This window comes from Hordeum vulgare, chromosome 4H (assembly GCF_904849725.1).
Source record: "Hordeum vulgare subsp. vulgare chromosome 4H, MorexV3_pseudomolecules_assembly, whole genome shotgun sequence".
Lineage (NCBI taxonomy): Eukaryota > Viridiplantae > Streptophyta > Magnoliopsida > Poales > Poaceae > Hordeum > Hordeum vulgare.
Genome location: NC_058521.1, coordinates 541,078,077 through 541,100,109, shown reverse-complemented (window position 1 = coordinate 541,100,109; position 22,033 = coordinate 541,078,077).

Here is a 22,033-nt window from a genome sequence, read left to right as displayed (position 1 = left end):
TTCATCAGAAGGCCATTCACATGGTTGTACGTGTGCGTCCCTAGGTTGGTAATGATCAGGCTCCCGAATCGCAAGACGGGAACCTCTCTTGCTTGAGGAACCACCATGAAAGTTTCTCCTGAACATCTTCCTTTTTTGAAATTTTTAGTGACCCAAAGGAAAGGTGAACAAGGTTCAACTAAACTTGTAGCAACTACTCCCACAAGTGCCTAGAGACCATATTACGCATCAAAACTACTTGGGACCAGCTAAAATCAGCATGCAAAGCTCAAGAATAGGGTCACCAAGGTAGTAAAAATACGCGGAGTATAAGGCACTAGAGCAAAAACTAATTGGACCAATGGAGGAGTCACTTACCAAGGAGTAATTTCCCCAAAACAGTTCGGAGAACGGTGATTTGAGCAAAGAGATCGAAAATCCAAGCAAGAGGAGCAAGAACACGGGTTTGAGCTGCGAAACGATTTTTTGTGGAGGTAGGAGAACTGGATGAGAGCAAGAATTAGTGGAGGGGGTGCTTGTGGGCCCCACAAGCCTGGGTGGCGCGGCCAGGGGGGTGCCCGCGCCCCTAGGGCTTGTGGCCCAATGGTGTGGCCCCCAGACAGACTCTTTGTCCCAGTATTTTTCAAAAATTCCAGAAAAAATATTACTTGATTTTCACAGTGTTCGGAGAACTTTTATTTTCGGGGTACTTTTCTACCGGACGCTAAAATAGAAAACAGGGAAAACTAAACTAAATCTATCATTTTTCTTCTAAGCAACCGAAGGTGAAAGCTTGGAACAGAGGTTTGTGACTCCTCGATTCGCTCATCTCATGGTCATCGAAAGAAATCCGTCAATGGGGTTGATCAAATCCTCCTTGACAAACTTTCTCGAATCGCAAAAGAAGATGGAGAATTATAGAATAGTCACTAGGTCACCTCAATGGGGATGTGAATCTCCCCAACAAGCCAATCATACTTCATCTTGACACGAGGAATAGGGCATTCAAAGCTCCCAATAAGAATCGATGAAGTTTTTTTGATAGCATTGATGCAATGTACTCGATATTGTTTCTTCGGAAAGTGCACCGTATGCTCATTACCGTTGACATGGAAAGTGACATTGCCTTTGTTGCAATCTATAACAGCCCCTGCAGTGTTCAAAAAGGGTCTTCCGAGGATGACTCCCATGGCATCATCCTCGGGAATATCCAAGATAACAAAGTCTATTAAGATAGTGGTGTTAGCAACCACAACAGGCACATCCTCACAAATGCCAATAGGGAAAGCAGTTGATTTGTCGGCCATTTGCAAAGAGATTTCAGTGGGTGTCAACTTATCCAGTTCAAGCCTACTATAAAGAGAGAGGGGCATAACACTAACATCGGCTCCAAGGTCACATAACGCAGTTCTAACGTAGTTGCCTTTAATGGAGCAAGGTATGGTGGGCACACCGGGATCACCTAGTTTCTTAGGAGTTCCACCCTTGAAAGTGTAATTAGCAAGCATGGTGGAAATTTCAACCTCAGGTATTCTCCTCTTATTAGTCACAATATCTTTCATGTACTTAGCATACGGAGACATCTTGAGCATATCCGTCAAATGCATTTGCAGAAAGACATGTCTGATCATCTCAACGAATTGCTCAAAATTCTCATCATCCTTTTTCTTGGATGGTTTGGGAGGAAAGGGCATGGGTTTATGAACCCATGGTTCCCTTTCTTTACCATGCTTCCTAGCAGCGAAGTCATTCTTATCGTATCTTTTAGTCTTAGGCTGTGGGTTATCAAGATCAGGTTCAATCTCCACATCCTTTTCATTGCTAGGTTGAGCATCATCATGAACATCACTATTGATATTATCATTAAGCTCATGTTCATAACCAGATTGTGATTCAGCATCAGAGACAGAGGCATCGTTTGGACTCTCGGGTGTAGCAGCAACAGGGTTGCTAGCGTGCAGGTTCCTATCATCTTTCTTCTTGTTTCTAGGATGACTAGGTGCATTAGTGCTAACTCGTTGAGAATCTTGTTCAATTATCTTCGGTTGACCCTCAGGATACAAAGGTTCCTGGGTCATTCTACCGCCTCTAGTAACGACTCTGACGGAATTGTCATTCAACTCATTGAGCAAGTCATTCTGAGCTTTAAGTACTTGTTCTACATGAGTAGTAACCATAGAGGCATGTTTACTCAGAAGTTTAAGATCATTGACATTTCTGTCCGCACAAGCACTTAAATGACTAAGCATACGAGCATTCTGTTCCAATTGTCTGCTAACATAATCATTCAAACTCTGTTGTTTGGCAACGAAGTTATCAAATTCATCCAAGCATAGGCTAGCAGGTTTATCAAAAGGAATATCACTCTCATAAACCTACGCAGAGAATTTACTTCTACTACCTGTGTCGGGTTATCGAGACCATGGATCTCTTCGATAGGTGGTAGATTTTTGACATCTTCAGATTTAATGACTTTCTCTCGCATAGATTTCTTGGCTTCTTTCATATCTTCAGGACTGAGGAATAGAATACCTCTTTTCTTTGGAGTTGGCTTAGGAGGTAGTTCGGGAATAGTCCAAGCATTCTCATTGCACAAGATGTTATTCAGTAGTATCTCAGTTTGTTCTATAGTTCGTTCCCTAAAAACACCACCGGCACAACTATCTAAGTGGTCTTTGGAAGCATCAGTGAGTCCATTATAGAAGATATCGAGTATTTCGTTCTTCTCAAGAGGGTGATCAGGCAAAGCATTCAATAGCTGGATAAGCCTCCCCCAAGTTTGTGGGAGACTCTCTTCTTCAGCTTGAGCAAAGTTGTATATTTCCTGCAAGGCGGCTTGCTTCTTATGGACAGGGAAATATTTTTCAGAGAAGTAGTAGACCATATCCAGGGGGCTACGCACACAACGAGGAGCAAGAGAAGTGAACCAGGTCTTAGCATCATCCTTTAGCGAGAAAGGAAACAGCTTGAGGATATACTAGTGGCGGATCTTTTCCTCACTAGTGAATAGGGTGGCTATATCGTGCAGTTTGGTGATACGTCTCCATTGTATCTACTTTTCTGAACTCTTTTGCCCTTGTTTTGAACTCTAATTTGCATGATTTGAATGGAACTAACCCGGACTGACGATGTTTTCAGCAGAATTGCCATGGTGTTGTTTTTGTGCAGAAATAAAAGTTCTCGGAATGTACTAAAAATTTACGGAGAATTTTTCTAGAATAAATGAAAAATACATGCGCAAAGATCCACCGGAGTAGGTGTGCCAGTGGGCCACAAGCCCCTAGGCCACGGCCACCCCCCCTGGCCGCGCCGTGAGGGCTTGTGGGGCGCACGTGGCGCCACCGCCTTCAAACTCAACTCTATATCTTCCGTCTCGCTTGGAAAAAAAATCAGAGAGAAGGATTCATCGCGTTTTACGATACGGAGGCCGCCACCCCCTGTTCTTCATCTGGAGGGCAGATCTAGAGTCTGTTTTGGGCTCCGGAGAGGGGAAATCATCGCCATCGTCATCATCAACCTTCCTCCATCGCCAATTCCATGATGCTCTTCATCGTTCGTGAGTAATCTCATCGTAGGCTTGATGGACGGTGATGAGTTGGATGCGATCTATCATGTAATCGAGTTAGTTTTGACGGGGATTGATCCCTAGTATCGACTATGTTCTGAGATTGATGTTGCTACTACTTTGCCATGCTTAATGCTTGTCACTAGGGCCCGAGTGCCATGATTTCAGATCTGAACCTATTATGTTGTCGCCAATATATGTGTGTTTTAGAGCCTATCTTGCAAGTTGTAGTCACCTACTATGTTTTATGACCCGGCAACCCCGGAGTGACAATAGCCGGAACCACTCCCGGAGATGACGATAGTATGAGGAGTTCATGTATTCACCAAGTGTTAATGCGTTGGTCCGATTCTTTATTAGAAGGAGAACTTTAATATCCCGTAGTTTCCATTAGGACCCCGCTGCCACGGGAGGGTTGGACAATAGATGTCATGCAAGTTCTTTTCCCTAAGCACGTATGACTACATACAGAATACATGCCTACATTAGATTGACAAACGGGAGCTAGTTACTTATCTCTCCGTGTTATAGCTGTTACATGATGAATCACATCCGTCAAACTCATCCATCACCGATCCACTACCTATGAGTCTTTTACTACTGGTCCTTGCTATGTTACTTTGTCGCTACTACTGTTGCTACTGTTGTTACTCTGTTGCTGTTGTCACTACTGTTGTTCCTTGCTACTGATGTCACTATTGCTGTTACTTGCTACTTTGTTGTTACCTGCTGCAATACTTTTTCGACACCGTTGCCGGGGAAGAATAGTTCCCCATCCACGCGCAACTTACTACCGCCATTGATACAACAGTTAGGAATAGTCCGCCGTCAACAGATCTGTTTCTGGCACCGTTGCTATAATACCACTTTGCTACTAATACTTTGCTTGCAGACACTAATCTTTTAGGTGTGGTTGAATCTCACAAACTCAGCTGCTAATACTTGAGAATATTTTTTCGCTTCCCCTTGAGTCGAATCAATAAATTTGGGTTGAATACTCTACCCTCGAAAACTGCTGCGATCCCATACGCTTGTGGGACATCAAGGCTTTTTCTGGAGCCTTTGCCGGGGAGGCACATCTATATTCTCTGAGTCACTTGGGATTGATGTATGCTGGTCACTATGAGGAATCTGAAAGATACAAGAACTAAAATCCTGCCTTCCACTATGAGAAGAGGTAAGGAACTGCCATCTAGCTCTGCACTTGATTCACCTTCAATTTTGAGTAAGTTTGCGACTTCGCCTTGTGCTAGAAATCTTGATATGTCGCATGTGCTTGATACTATGCCTGATGATGCTATGCTTGATACTATGCCTGATGATGCCATGCTTGATACTATGGCTGATGATGCTATGCCTGATACTGCTTTGCCACTCGGTGCCCTTGATGCACATATTGCTAGAGTTGCTGCTAGATGTGATGATACTTCTGAAACTGCTGATACTATTGAAGTAGAACCTGCTACTATGCCTGTTATGCCTGATACGCGCTATGTTATGGAGGGAGAGATAGCTGAGGATTTTCTTGCGTGTAAGGATAGCTATGATGTTGAGAAATTACTGCGCAAGTGGGAAGAAAAATCTCTGAACGCTAGGATGAAATACGACCCAAAGTTTGCCACTTCACCTATCTTTGTGACTGATAAGGATTATGAATTCTGTGTCGACCTTGAGTTAATCACTCTGGTCGAATCTGATCCCTTTCACGGTTACGAGTCTGAAACGGTTGTAGCCCATCTTACCAAACTGCACGATATAGCCACCCTATTCACTAGTGAGGAAAAGATCCGCCACCACTAAATGCTCAAGTTGTTTCCTTTCTCGCTAAAGGATGATGCTAAGACCTGGTTCACTTCTCTTGCTCCTGGTTGTGTGCGTAGTCCCCAGGATATGGTCTACTACTTCTCTGAAAAATATTTCCCTGCCCATAAGAAGCAAGCTGCCTTGCAGGAAATATACAACTTTGCTCAAGCTGAAGAAGAGAGTCTCCCACAAGCTTGGGGGAGGCATATCCAGCTACTGAATGCTTTGCCTGATCACCCTCTTGAGAAGAATGAAATGCTTGATATCTTCTATAATGGACTTACCGATGCTTCCAAAGACCACTTAGATAGTTGTGCCGGTAGTGGTTTTAGGGAACGAACTGTAGAACAAGCTAAGATTCTGTTGAACAACATCTTGTGCAATGAGAATGCTTGGACTATTCCCGAACCACCTCCTAAGCCAACTACGTAGAAAAGAGGTATTCTATTCCTCAGTCCTGAAGATATGCAAGAAGCCAAAAATCTATGCGAGAGAAAGGGATTAAATCTGAAGATGTCAAAAATCTACCACCTATCGAAGAGATCCATGGTCTCGATAACCCGATACAGGTAGTTGACGTAAATTCTCTGCGTAGGTTTGATGAGAGTGATATTCCTTTTGATAAACCTGCTAGCTTATGCATGGATGAATTTGATAACTTTGTTGCCAAACAACAGAGCTTCAATGATTATGTTAGCACACAAATGGAAAAGAATGCTCGTATGCTTAGTCATTTAAGTGCTTGTGTGGACAGAAACGTCAACGATCTTAAACTTCTGAGTAAACATGCCTCTATGGTTACTACTCAGGTAGAACAAGTACTTAAAGCTCAAAATGACTTGCTCAATGAGTTGAATGACAATTCCGTCAGAGTCGTTACTAGAGGCTGTAGAATGACCCAGGAACCTTTGTATCCTGAGGGTCATCCGAAGAGAGTCGAACAAGATTCTCAAGGAGTTAGCACTGATGCACCTAGTCATCCTAGAAAGAAGAAGAAAGATGATAGGAACCTGCACGCTAGCAACCCTGTTGCTGCTACACCTGAGAGTCCAAACGATGCCTCTGTCTCTGATGCTGAAACACAATCTGGTGATGAACATGAGCCTAATGATAATATCAACAGTGATGTTCATGAAGATGCTCAACCTAGCAATGAAAAGGATGTGGAGATTGAACCTAGTGTTGATCTTGATAACCCACACCCTAAGAATAGAAGATACGGTAAGAATGACTTCGCTGCTAGGAAGCATGGTAAAGAAAGGAAACCATGTGTTCAGAAACCTATGCCCTTTCCTCCCAAACCATCCAAGAAAAAGGATGATGAGTATTTTGAGCGATTCGTTGAAATGATCAGACCTATCTTTCTGCAGATGCGTTTGACTGATATGCTCAAGATGTCTCCGTATGCTAAGTACATGAAAGATATTGTGACTAATAAGAGGAGGATACCTGATCTTGAGATCTCCGCCATGCTTGCCAACTACACTTTCAAGGGTGATCCCAGTGTGCCCACTATACCTTGCTCCATTAAAGGCAACTACGTTACAACTGCGTTATGCGATCTTGGAGCCAGTGTTAGTGTTATGCCTCTTTCTCTTTATCGTAGACTTGAACTGGATAAGTTGACACCCACTGAAATCTCTCTGCAAATGGCCGACAAATCAACTGCTTTCCCTAGCGGCATTTGCGAGGATGTGCCTGTTGTGGTTGCTAACACCACTATCTTAACAGACTTTGTTATCTTGGATATTCCTGAGGACGATGCCATGGCTGTCATCCTCGGAAAACCCTTTTTAAACACTGCAGGGGCTGTTATAGATTGCAACAAAGGCAATGTCACTTTCCATGTCAACGGTAATGAGCATACGGTGCACTTTCCAAAGAAACAATATCGAGTACATTGCATCAATGCTATCGAAAAGACTTCATCGATTCTTATTGGGAGCTTTGAATGCCCTATTCCTCGTGTCAAGATGAAGTATGATTTGCTTGTTGGGGAGATACACATCCCCATTGAGGTGACCTAGTGACTATTCAAAATTCTCCGTCTTCTTTTGCGATTCGAGAAAGTTTTGTCGAGGGGATTTGATCAACCCCATTAACGGATTTCTTTCGATGACCATGAGATGGATGAATCGAGGAGTCACAAACCTGTGCTCCAAGCTTTCACTTTAGGTTGCTTAGAAGAAAAATGATAGATTTAGTTTAGTTTTCCCTGTTTTCTGTTTTAGCGTCCGGTAGAAAAGTACCCCGAAAATAAAAGTTCTCTGAACGCTGTGAAAATCAAGTATGATTTTTTCTGGATTTTTTGAAAAATACTGGGACAAAGAGTCTGTCTGGGGCCCACACCAGTGGGCCACAAGCCCTAGGGGCGCGGGCACCCCCCTGGCCATGCCTCCCAGGCTTGTGGGGCCCACAGGCACCCCCTCCACTCATTCTTGCTCTCATCTGGTTCTCCTACCTCCAGAAAAAATCGTTTCGCAGCTCAAACCCGTGTTCTTGCTCCTCTTGCTGGGATTTTCAATCTCTTTGCTCAAATCACCATTCTCCGAACTGTTTTGGGGAAATTACTCCTTGGTAAGTGACTCCTCCATTGGTCCAATTAGCTTTTGCTCTAGTGCCTTATACTTCGCGTATTGTTACTGCCTTGGTGACCCTGTTCTTGAGCTTTGCATGCTAATTTTAGCTGGTCCCAAGTAGTTTTGATGCGTAATATGGCCTCTAGGCACTTGTGGGAGTAGTTGCTATGAGTTTTGTTGAGCCCTATTCACTTTTCCTTAAAATCACTAAAAAATTCAGAAATTTTCAGAGATAGAAAAGGGAAAAGATGAGGAGGTTCTTAAGAGGCTCGTCAAGCCGTGACCCCGAGGATGATGGGAGTGAGAAGAAGCCCAAGTATCCGGTCCCTCGGGTCGCAGAAGTTTGAGCGTGCGAGTGGCCAAGCGACGTATTCTTACGCGCCGCTGGAATTTATGAGGACGTTTATCACTTGGTGGAGAACGCAGGCCTTGCCGCCTTCGTTGAAGATAAGTGTCTGCAATACCTCCTCCTCACTAATATCTTCGTACAGAGCTTTAACTTCTATCCGAGGAAGAATCCTCCTATGGTTGAACTTAAACTTTATGATATCCCCCAGCGCATGTCACTCCAGGATTTTTGCAATGTTTGCAAATTACCTTATGTTGGGGATATTCATGAACCTCGTCCATGGGACTTGGAAGCTTTCATCGATACAATTGTTGTAGGAGAGGAGAGAGGAGTGTCTTGTGCTAGAGCTGCTAGCATACATTTTCCCGTGCTTCGGTACTTCTCATTATTTGTGGGAAAATGTTTGATTGGCCATGGTAAAGCTGGGTCACTTAGTTCCCCAGACCTTGCGGTCTTGCGCGAAGCCCTTTATAACGATAAAACTTATAGCTTGGGCGCTATAGTAGCTCAACGGTTGAACACGAACCGTTCTAAGGGCATTGTCTATGGAGGTATCTATGCTACTCGTCTTGCTAGACACTTTGAGATACCTATTAGACTGGAGGAGGAAGAAGAGATTCTTCTCCCCGGGAGATATCTAGATTACGACAGCATGGTTCGCGATGACTTTCTTGATAGAGATATAAATAGAAGGATGATTTATAACCTGGTATTTAGTCAGGGTACTCGTGAGACTATTACTTTGCCTGCTCCTTCTTTGTTCAATCTTCATGCAGGAAGGTACATTATTATGCCCTCGGACATCTACGCATATTGGGGCTTGGCGCAACCACAGGTGCCCGTGCCCGAGCCACCAGTCCAGTACCAGACGCCAGTTTATCAGTGAGAGCCAGAGGAGCTCACACAGTAGTGGCATCCTCAGTCCACTCCGGAGTACCCCGGAGCTAGTTATTTCCCTCCATGGGAGTAGACCAACTTAGGCCAAAATCCTAAGCTTGGGGGAGTACGTGTTCTCACTGACTTTACATTCTTGCTTACGCTTTCACTTTGTCTGTCGATGTTCACACTTTGTCGCTGTATCATCCATGTTAGTTTATTTTCTTTTTCTCGTTTTCTTTTCGTGTGTCTGTCTAGTTTGAGAAAAACCAAAAATATTTTATTTTCTTCTTTTGCTTGTTGGGATTTTTCCCGTATAAATAGTTTTCTTTTTCTTTGGGTCAAGGTAGAAGACCATGGTTACAATGTTTAGTGGCTCTTGCATGCATACCTGTTTAGCTTTCAAAGAGCCATATTACTTCGTCTTCTCCTTTGTGTTTGCCTACGGATTCCAGCGTAGTCCAATGCACGAGCACTCTTATTATTGTTCACATCATTCGGTCATGCAAGTGAAAGGCAATAATGACGATATATGATGAAGTGACTGAGCCTGGAAAAGCTGGTATGAACTCGATCTATTTTGTTTTTGTAAATATGACTAGCTCACTGTTCCTAGTTCAGCTTTGTTGTGAGAGAAACATGTTTGCAATGACAACTTAGAGATCATAATTGCTTATGCCATGCTTACTTAGCTAGGAGCTTATAATGGTTTGTCTTGGTTTCCCATATGAATGTTGAGATGACTATGATGTAGTATGATAGGATGGTATCCTCCTTTGAATGATTCAAGTGGCTTGACTTGGCGCATGTTCACGCATGTAGTTGAAACAAAATCAACATAGCCTTTATGATATTCATGTTCATGGTGATTTATGTCCTACTCATGCTTGCACTCAATGTTATTTAATCTCAATGCATTTTGATGACTGTTATCGCTCTCTAGTTGGTCGCTTCCCAGTCTTTTGCTAGCCTTCACTTGTACTAAGCGGGAATACTGCTTGTGCATCCACTTCCATAAACCCAAAGTTGTTCCATATGAGTTCACCATACCTACCTATGTGTCGTATCTACCTGCCGTTCCAAGTAAATTTGCATGTGCCACTCTCTAAACCTTCAAGAAATAATCTGTTTTGCATGTCCGAACCGCTCATGTAGTGACAGGGGCTATTAGTATTTTCCATGCTAGGCGTGTTATCCTCGATATGTGTTTATTCACTATCATTCACGAGAAAGGGGCCGACAATTGGAATTCCCATTTCCATGCTCAAACTCCCCGAGGATTGATGTTGGCATGCACGGTACCCGAGGATTCGGCTAGCCGTGGAGTGTGATTGATTGGTGGTGGGGGAGTCCAAACTTTACTTTTCTGTTTGGGAACCGCCTATAGCATGTGTAGCGTGGAAGATGTTGAGAACTCTTAGTCATTGCGTTGACAATGAAAGCATGCCACCCAAAATTATTATCTCTGTTTTCAAAGCTTGAGCTCTGGCACCTCTGCTTCCCTCTGCGAAGGGCCTGTCTATTTATGTTCCTGCTGAGTCATCCTCCTCTTACAAAAGCACCAATTAGAGAGCACCTCTGTCATTTTTATGCTTTGCTTTTAACTGCGTTGAGTATGACTGTGACTGGATCTTCTTTGCCTTGAATTACAATGTTTAGTCAGCCCTTGGTCTTTGAAGGTGATCTGCATTTATGTTTTGCGGTCTCAGAAAGAGCTAGCGAGATACCATCTATTCATACTGCTTCATGTTGTTTTGATTGAAGTGTTGACATTTGAGGCTTATTATTATTTGCTCGCTAGTTGATTATGCCATTGATATGAGTTTATTGTGAGACCTAGATGTCATTTGCTTATGTGGTTTGCTTGTGATCTTGCTAAAATTCTGGTTATGAGTTACACATAGTTGCAACAACAAGATCAAACAGAGTTCGTCAAAGTTTTTCTTTTGTCTCTTTCAGTTTGTCAACTCAATTGCTTGAGGACAAGAAAGGCTTTAAGCTTGGGGGAGTTGATACGTCTCCGTCGTATCTACTTTTCCGAACTCTTTTGCCCTTGTTTTGGACTCTAATTTGCATGATTTGAATGGAACTAACCCGGACTGACGCTGTTTTCAGCAGAATTGCCATGGTGTTGTTTTTGTGCAGAAATAAAAGTTCTCGGAATGTACTGAAAATTTACGGAGATTTTTTCTGGAATAAGTGAAAAATACGTGCGCAAAGATCCACCGGAGGAGGTGTGCGAGTGGGCCACAAGCCCCTGGGCCGCGGCCACCCCACTGGCCGCGCCGTGAGGGCTTGTGGGGCCCATGTGGCGCCAGCGCCTCCAAACTCAGCTCTATATCTTCCGTCTCGCCCAGAAAAAACCCAGAGAGAAGGATTCATCACGTTTTACGATAAGGAGGCGCCGCCACCCCCTGTTCTTCATCTGGAGGGCAGATCTGGAGTCTGTTTTGGGCTCCGAAGAGGGGAAATCGTCGCCATCGTCATCATCAACCTTCCTCCATCGCCAATTCCATGATGCTCTTCATCGTTCGTGAGTAATCTCATCGTAGGCTTGCTGGACGGTGATGAGTTGGATGAGATCTATCATGTAATCAAGTTAGTTTTATGGGGATTGATCCCTAGTATCCACTATGTTATGAGATTGATGTTGCTACTACTTTGCCATGCTTAATGCTTGTCACTAGGGCCCGAGTGCCATGATTTTAGATCTGAACATATTATGTTGTCGCCAATATATTGTTGGGGAACGTCGCATGGGAAACAAAATTTTTCCTACGCGCACGAAGACCTATCATGGTGATGTCCATCTACGAGAGGGGATGAGTGATCTACGTACCCTTGTAGACCGTACAGCAGAAGTGTTAGAGAACGCGGTTGATGTAGTGGAACGTCCTCACGTCCCTCGATCCGCCCCGTGAACAATCCCGCGATCAGTCCCACGATCTAGTACCGAACAGACGGCACCTCCGCGTTCAGCACACGTACAGCTCGACGATGATCTCGGCCTTCTTGATCCAGCAAGAGAGACGGAGAGGTAGAAGAGTTCTCCGGCAACGTGACGGCGCTCCGGAGGTTGGTGATGACCTTGTCTCAACAGGGCTCCGCCCGAGCTCCGCAGAAACGCGATCTAGAGGAAAAACCGTGGAGGTATGTAGTCGGGCTGCCGTGGAAAAGTCGTCTCAAATCAGCCCTAAAACCTCCGTATATATAGATGGGAGGGAGGGGGCCTTGCCTTGGGGTCCAAGGACCCTCAAGGGGGTCGGCCGAGCCAAGGGGGAGGACTCTCCCCCCCCCCAAACCGAGTTGGACTAGGTTTGGTGGGAGGGAGTCCTCCTCCCTTCCCACCTCCTCCCTTTTTTTTCTTTTCCTCTTGATTTTTCTTCTCTTGGCGCATAGAGCACTTGTGGGCTGTCCCACCAGCCCACTAAGGGCTGGTGTGTCTCCCCAAGGCCTATGGGCTTCCCCGGGGTGGGTTGCCCCCCCCGGTGAACTCCCGGAACCCATTCGTCATTCCCGGTACATTCCCGGTAACTCCGAAAACCTTCCGGTAATCAAATGAGGTCATCCTATATATCAATCTTCGTTTTCGGACCATTCCGGAAACCCTCGCGACGTCCGTGATCTCATCCGGGACTCCGAACAACATTCGGTAACCAACCATATAACTCAAATACGCATAAAACAACGTCGAACCTTAAGCGTGCAGACCCTGCGGGTTCGAGAACTATGTAGACATGACCCGAGAGACTCCTCGGTCAATATCCAATAGCGGGACCTGGATGCCCATATTGGATCCTACATATTCTACGAAGATCTTATAGTTTGAACCTCAGTGCCAAGGATTCGTATAATCCCGTATGTCATTCCCTTTGTCCTTCGGTATGTTACTTGCCCGAGAATCGATCGTCAGTATCCGCATACCTATTTCAATCTCGTTTACCGGCAAGTCTCTTTACTCGTTCCGTAATACAAGATCCCGCAACTTACACTAAGTTACATTACTTGCAAGGCTTGTGTGTGATGTTGTATTACCGAGTGGGCCTCGAGATACCTCTCCGTCACACGGAGTGACAAATCCCAGTCTTGATCCATACTAACTCAACTAACACCTTCGGAGATACCTGTAGAGCATCTTTATAGTCACCCAGTTACGTTGCGACGTTTGATACACACAAAGCATTCCTCCGGTGTCAGTGAGTTATATGATCTCATGGTCATAGGAATAAATACTTGACACGCAGAAAACAGTAGCAACAAAATGACACGATCAACATGCTACGTCTATTAGTTCGGGTCTAGTCCATCACGTGATTCTCCCAATGACGTGATCCAGTTATCAAGCAACAACACCTTGTTCATAATCAGAAGACACTGACTATCATTGATCAACTGGCTAGCCAACTAGAGGCATGCTAGGGACGGTGTTTTGTCTATGTATCCACACATGTAAATGAGTCTTCATTCAATACAATTATAGCATGGATAATAAACTATTATCTTGATACAGGAATTATAATAATAACTATATATATCATTGCCTCTAGGGCATAATTCCAACATATATGTGTGTTTTAGATCCTATCTTGCAAGTTGTAGTCACCTACTATGTGTTATGACCCGGCAACCCCGGAGTGACAATAGCCGGAACCACTCTCGGAGATGACCATAGTATGAGGAGTTCATGTATTCACCAAGTGTTAATGCGTTGGTCCGGTTCTTTATTAAAAGGAGAACCTTAATATCCCATAGTTTCCATTAGGACCCCGCTGCCACGGGAGGGATGGACAATAGATGTCATGCAAGTTCTTTTCCCTAAGCACGTATGACAACATACGGAATACATGCCTACATTAGATTGACGAACGGGAGCTAGTTACTTATCTCTCCGTGTTATAGCTGTTACATGATGAATCACATCTGTCATACTCATCCATCACCGATCCACTACCTACGAGTCTTTTACTACTGGTCCTTGCTACGTTACTTTGTCGCTACTACTGTTGCTACTACTGTTACTCTGTTGCTGCTGTCACTACTGCTGTCACTACTGTTGTTACTTGTTACTTTGCTGTTACCTGCTGCAAGACTTTTCCGACACTGTTGCCGGGGAAGAATAGTTCCCGTCCACGTGCAACTTACTAGCGCCATTGATACAATAGTTAGGAATAGTCTGCCGTCAACAGATCTGTTTCTGGCATCGTTGCTATCATACCACTTTGCTACTGATACTTTGCTTGCAGACACTAATCTTTCAGGTGTGGTTGAATCTGACAAACTCAGCTGCTAATACTTGAGAATATTCTTTCGCTTCCCCTTGAGTCGAATCAATAAATTTGGGTTGAATACTCTACCCTCGAAAACTGTTGCGATCCCCTACACTTGTGGGTTATCATTTGGTAAGATGGGCTACAACCGTTTCAGACTCATAACTGTGAAAAGGATCAGATTTGACCGGAGTGATTAACTCAGGGTCGACAGAGAATTCATAATCCTTATCAGTCACAAAGATAGGTGAAGTGGCAAACTTCGGGTCGTATTTCATCCTAGCGTTCAGAGATATTTCTTTCCACTTGCGCAGTAATTTCTCAACATCATAGCTATCCTAACACGCAAGATAATCCTCAGCTATCTCTCCCTCCATAACATAGCGTGTATCAGGCATAACAGGCAATTCAGGCATAGTAGCAGGTTCTACTTCAATAGTATCAGCAGTTTCAGAAGTATCATCACATCTAGCAGCAGCTCTAGCAATATGTGCATCAAGGGCACCAAGTGGCAAAGTAGTATCGGCATGGCATCATCAGGCATAGTATCAAGCATAGCATCATCATCAGCATCATGGGCAGCAGAAGTAGCATCATCAAGCACAGGCAACATATCAAGATTTCTAGCAGGAGGCAATGTCGCAAACTTACTCAAAAGTGAAGGTGAATCAAGTGCAGAGCTAGATGGCAATTCCTTACCTCTCCTCGTAGTGGAAGGCAAGATTTTGGTTCTTGGATCTTTCGGATTCCTCATAGTAATCAGCAGACGTCAGTCCCAAGTGACTCAGAGAATATAGTTGTGCCTCCCCGGCAACGGCGCCAGAAAAAGCCTTGATAACCCACAGGTGTAGGGGATCGGAATTGTTTTCGAGGGTAGAGTATGCAACCCAAATTTGTTGGTTCTCCAAAGGAGAAGCGAAAGAATATTCTCAAGTATTAGCACCTGAGTTCGTCAGATTCAACCACACCTGAAAGATTAGTGTCTGCAAGCAAAGTATCAGTAGCAAAGTAGTATGATAGCAACGGTGCCAAAAACGATGTGTTGACAAGGCAGAATATTCCTAACGGTTGTATCAATGGCGCTAGTAAGTTGCCCGTGGACAGAGAACTATTCTTCCCCGACAACGTTGACGAAAAAGGATCTTGCAACAAGTAACAACAAAGTAGCAAGGAACAACAGTAGCAGCAGCACGAGAGTAACAGCAGTAGAAACAGAGTGGCCCAATCCCTTTTGTAGCAAGGGACAAGCCTAGACAAAGTAACGTAGCAAGGACCAGTAGTAAAAGACTCGTAGGCAGTGGATCGGTGATGGATGAGTATGACGGATGTGATTCATCATCTAACAACTATAACACGGAGAGATATGTGACTAGCTCCCGTTCGTCAATCTAATGTAGGCATGTATTCCGTATGTAGTCATACGTGCTTAGGGAAAATAACTTGCATGACATCTATTGTCCATCCCTCCCATGGCAGCGGGGTCCTAATGGAAACTACGGGATATTAAGGTTCTCCTTTTAATAAAGAACCGGACCAATGCATTAACACGCGGTGAATACATGAACTCCTCATGCTATGGTCGTCTCCGGGAGTGGTTCCGTCTATTGTCACTCCGGGGTTGCCGGGTCATAACACATAGTAGGTGACTACAACTTGCAAGATAGGATCTAAAACACACATATATTGGCGACAACATAATAGGTTCAGATCTGAAATCATGGCACTCGGGCCCTAGTGACAAGCATTAAGCATAGCCAAGTAGTAGCAACATCAATCTAGAACATAGTGGATACTAGGGATCAATCCCCGTAAAAAACTAACTCGATTACATGATAGATCTCATCCAACTCATCACCGTCCAGCAAGCCTACAATGAGATTACTCACGAACGATGAAGAGCATCATGAAATTGTCGATGGAGAAAGGTTTATGATGACGATGGCGATGATTTCCCCTCTCCGGAGCCCGAAACGGACTCCAGATCTGCCCTCCAGATGAAGAACAGGATGTGGCGGCGCCTCCGTATTGCAAAACGCGATGAAACCTTCTCTCTAATTTTTTTCCGGGCGAGACGGAAGATATAGAGCTGAATTTGGGGGCGGTGGAGCCACGTGGGCCCCACAAGCCCTCACGGCGCGACCAGGGGGGTGGTTGCGGCCTGTGGGCTTGTGGCCCACTGGTCCACCTCCTCCGGTGGATCTTTGCGCAGGTATTTTTCTTTTATTCCATAAAAAATCTCCGTAAATTTTCAGGACCTTCCGAGAACTTTTATTTCTGCACAAAAACAACACCATGGCAATTCTACTAAAAACAGCATCAGTCCGGGTTAGTTCCATTCAAATCATGCAAATTAGAGTCCAAAACAAGGGCAAAAGAGTTCGGAAAAGTAGATACGACGGAGACGTATCACAGATCTGGCCCGAGTGTTCATCAAGACTTTCGAGGGCACTTGCAAGCCCCCTGTCGGCCTTTCAGAGTTACAACATTGCATGCAGAAGCCAAGTGAGTCCTTGTGCGATTACATCCAGCGCTGGACCACTCTTCATCACACTATAGAGAATGTTACCATTACCGAGCACCAAACGGTGTGCGCCTTCAAGGCAGGTGTCAGGTATCGAGAGCTGTATCTGAAGTTTGGTCGCTCAGGCGACATGTCAATGAGTAAAATGATGGATATAGCCACCCGTTATGCAAACTGTGAAGAAGAAGACCGCCTCCATAGCAGTAAGGGTAAAGGAGTCGATAATACTGACGCTAATTCCAATCGGAAGCAGAAGCGAAAGGTTGAGAATGCAACCCCAGCAGAAGCGGCCGCTCTGGCGGCAGGAAAGTTTAAGGGAAAGGCCAAGGCACCATTCCCCCCAAAGAAGTCCAAGATGCAGTCAGATGTTTTGGATCAGCCGTGTGTTTTTCACACGAAGAAAGATGATGAAGGCAACCTGATATTTCCAAAGCATACCACTCGACAGTGTCGATTGTTGGTCCAAGAGTTCAAAGGTCAGTCGAGCGGAAAAGACCCTGAAGAAGAGGATAATGAAGATAAGGATGACTTCTCCAAGGTCAATGCAACTCTGATGATTTTTGCTGCCGTATAGAGCAAAAGTCAACTGAAAGTTATTAATAGGGAAGTCAACATGGCAGTACCTTCCACCCCAACATATCTGAAGTGGTCACAGACCCCCATCACGTTTGATCAGTCCGACCATCCAGCTGTTGTTCCGACTCCTGGTCGCAAGGCTCTGGTAGTCGACCCAGTTGTCGAAGGTGTTCGGCTTCGCAAAGTCTTGATGGATGGAGGGAGTGGGCTGAATATCTTATATGCAGAAACTCTCAAAGGGATGGACATTCCTATGTCCCGCCTCAGCAAGAGCACCATGTCCTTTCATGGAGTTCTCCCAGGGAAGAAGGCCAAGTCACTCGGCCAAATTGGACTGGATGTTGTTTTTGGATATGACAGGAATTTTCGCAAAGAAAAGTTGACATTTGAGGTGGTGGACTTCCAGAGTGCATACCATGCTATTCTGGGTCGTCCTGCTTATGCACGTTTCATGGCTCGACCATGTTATGTGTACTTGAGGATGAAGATGCGAGGACCTAAAGGGGTCATCACTGTTTCCAGCAATCGACAGAGAGCTGAAGAGTGTTTGCAACAAGGTTCAAAGATTGCAGATCAGCAAATGGCAGTGGTAGAGTTGGAAGAGTACCGGAGGACTGCCGACCCAGCTAACCTAATGCGCTCTAAGAAGCCTGCTTCTGAGTCCGCTTTTCAGTCAGCAGGAGAGGACAAGCCAGTAAGCGTCTATCCGACTGATCCCAATGCAGATCCAACCAACATATCCACGACACTCGGCAGAAAATAGGAAGTCGAGCTCATCCAGTTCCTCCGTGAGAACTGAGACACCTTCGCATGGAAGCCTGCTGACATGCCGGGTGTACCCAGGGAGCTGGCTGAGCACCATTTGCGAGTGGATCCAAAGGCGAAGCCGGTCAGGGAGCGCCTGTGACGATCTGCATCAGAGAAGAGGAAAGTAGTCGGCAAGGAGGTAGCGGAACTCTTGGAAGCCAAGTTCATTCGCGAGATTTACCACTCCGAGTGGCTCTCAAATGTTGTCATGGTTCCCAAGAAGGACAATTCCTTTCGCATGTGTATCGACTTCAAAAACGTTAATAAGGTCTATCCGAAATACCACTTCACGCTCCCCGCATTGATCAGATTACCGATTCAACTGCCGGATGCGAGCGTTTGTCTTTTTTGGATGCTTACTCTAGTTACCATGAGATCCGTCTGTTTGGCCCAGATGAAATAAAAACAACCTTCATCACCCCTTTCGGGTGTTACTGTTACATCACTATGCCTTTCGGTCTGAAGAATGCTGGTGCAACCTTCATGCGCATGATCCAAAAGTGTCTGCTCAACCAGAATGGTCGGAATATTGAAGCATATACGGATGATATTGTTGTCAAGTCACGCAAAGGTTCCGACCTGCTGACTGACTTGGTAGAAACATCAAGCTAAATCCACCTAAGTGCACTTTTGGCGTTCCTCGAGGCAAGTTACTCGGTTTTCTCGTTTTCGAACGAGGGATCGATGTTAACCCCGAGAAGATCGGCGCCATCGTCCGAATGCAGAGCCCTATGCGAGTGCATGATGTACAGAAACTTATAGAATGTCTGGCAGCATTGAGTCGGTTTATATCTCGTCTTAGTGAGAAGGCACTGCCTTTGTACTGACTAATGAAGAAGTGAGATGTATTCAAGTGGAATGATGAAGCAGAATCAGCGTTTGTAGAGCTCAAAGCTCTGCTTTCCACCCAGCCGGTGCTTGCTGCTCCACACAGGAAAGAACCACTGCTCCTATACATCGCAACCACCAATCAAGTCGTCAGTACAGTCCTGACTGTTGAGAGAGAAGAAGAAGGTAAAGGCTACAAGGTTCAACGTCCAGTCTATTATATTTCAGAAGTGTTTACTCCTTCGAAGCAAAGGTATCCCCATAACCAGAAGCTTCTTTATGGAATATATTTGACAGCAAAGAAAGTGGCACATTACTTTCAAGATCACTCCATATCAGTCATCAGTGATGCTCCGCTATTAGAGATCCTCCACAATCGGGATGCAACATGCCGAGTGGCCAAATGGGCTCTGGAGTTGTTGTATTTGGATATCAAGTTTGAAGCAGAGAAAGCCATCAAGTCTCAGGCCCTGGCTGATTTTATGGCTGAGTGGGTGGAACAGCAACAACCAGCCCAGATTCACTCGGCGCATTGGACTATGTTCTTTGATGAATCCTAAATGTTAAATGGGTCCGGTGCCGGTGTAGTACTGGTGTCTCCAAAAGGCGACAAGCTTAACTATGTCCTTTAGATCCATTTTGACTCATCCAACAATCAAGCTGAGTATGAAGCTCTTCTTTATGGGTTGCGTATGGCCATCTCACTCAGTGTCTGACGCCTGATGGTCTACGGCGACTCAGACTTAGTGGTCAATCAGGTGATGAAGGAGTTGGATGTCAGGAACCCTGCCATGACAGGTTACTGCAATGCAGTGAGGAAGCTGGAGAAGAAGTTTGAAGGCTTAGAACTCCATCATGTACCCCGACTGAAGAACCAGGCAACTGATGAATTGGCTAAGATCGGATCTACTCGAAAACCTATACCCAACAACGTATGTTTGGAACACTTGCACACTCCATCTGTGCAAGAGGATCCTTTCATTGAAGAGCCCCCACAACCAACAAGTACTTCCGATCCAACTGAAGTAGATGTTCCAGTGGTCGTCGATCTGATCATGGAGATTTTGGTGATTACCCCCGACTGGATAGTGTCGTATATTACATGCATCTTAAGGCGAGAGATGCCAGAGGACGAAGACGAAGCCCGACAGATTATCCGTAGGTCAAAGGCCTTCACAGTAATGGGTGATCAGGTTTACAAAGAAAGCGTGACTGGCGTAGCTCAACAATGCATCTCCCCTAAGGAGGGCCAACCGATTCTGGAAGAAATCCACTCGGGGACCAGTGGCCATCATGCGCCCTCTCGGACCGTTGTTGCCAAAGCATACCGATCTGGATTCTTCTCGCCACACGCAAATGAAATGGCCAAAGATCTCGTCGACCGTTGTGAAGGCTGTCGGTTCTACTCCAACCTGTCTCACAAACCTGCATCAACCCTGAAGACAATCCCTCTCATTTGGCAGTTTGCTATCTGGGGCTTAGACATGGTCGGGCCTTTCCGGACAGATCAGAGTGGGTTCACACACTTGCTCGTTGCAGTCAACAAGTTCACCAAATGGATCGAAGATAAACCAATTAAGAAGCTGGATGCCCGCACAACCATCAAGTTTGTGAAGGAAATTACATTCCGGTATGGAGTCCCACATAGCATCATCACAGACAATGGGTCAAACTTCGACTCGGACGAGTTCAGACGCTTCTGCACTAACCAAGGGACCCGAATGGATTATGCATCCGTTGCTCATCCGCAAACCAACGGTCAAGCAGAGCGAGCAAATGGTCTTATCCTACAAAGATTAAAGCCTCGACTCATGCGAGACCTTGAGTATGCCGCATGCACTTGGGTGATTGAACTACCTTCTATTCTCTGGGGTCTGAGGACAACACCGAACCGTACGATTGGGCGAACTCCTTTCTTCCTGGTCTATGGAGCCGAAGCCATTCTACCAAGTGACTTGCTTCACAGTTCACCCCGAGTGGATCTCTATTCAGAAGCTGAAGCCGAGCAAGCACGTCAAGATGGAGTGGATCTTTTGGTGGAGGAATGCGAGATGGCGTTGATTCGATCCACATTCTATCAACAGGACCTATGACGTTTTCATTCAAGGCATGTGAGGAGTCGGGCGTTTCATGAAGGTGATCTGGTACTTAGAGTAGATCAACAACGACCTCATAAGTTAACTCCTGCTTGGGAAGGGCCTTTCATCGTCACCAAGGTGTTAAACAATGGAGCCTACCGACTCTACAATCTCCAGAAGATGACTGATGAACCGCGTGCATGGAATGCGTATCTGCTCAAACGTTTTTATGCTTGATCACTGGTCTATCCGATGTAACAGATGAAGTCTGCTGAATAAAGTTGCTTGTCAAAGTAATAACCTCTTCAATTTTTGTCGATTCCGGTCGAGTGGCTACACGCGCGAATCCTACCCCGAGTGAAGAGCGATCTTCACACTCGGGGGCATAGCTGCGAACAAGATTCCCCTAAGTTAACAAACTCTTCTGAGTGGATAAAAACTATTCACTCGTGCGCTTAGTTGCGAACCAGTCTTCGCCTAAGTACAAAACAAACTCTGAGTGGAGAGCGATCCTCACACTCGGGGCTTAGCTGCGAACATGATTCGCCTAAGTCACAAAACCCTTTCGAATGAGTAAAAACTATTCACTCGGACGCTTAGATGCGAACCAGTATTCGCCTAAGTACAAAATGTACTCCGAGTGAAGAGCGATCCTCACAGTCGGGGGCTTAGCTGCGAAACAAGATTCACCTAAGTAATCAAACTCTTCCGAGTGGATAAAAATTATTCACTAGGATGCTTAGCTCCGAACCAGTCTTCGCCTAAGTACAAAACGTACTCCGAGTGAAGAAAAATTCTCACACTC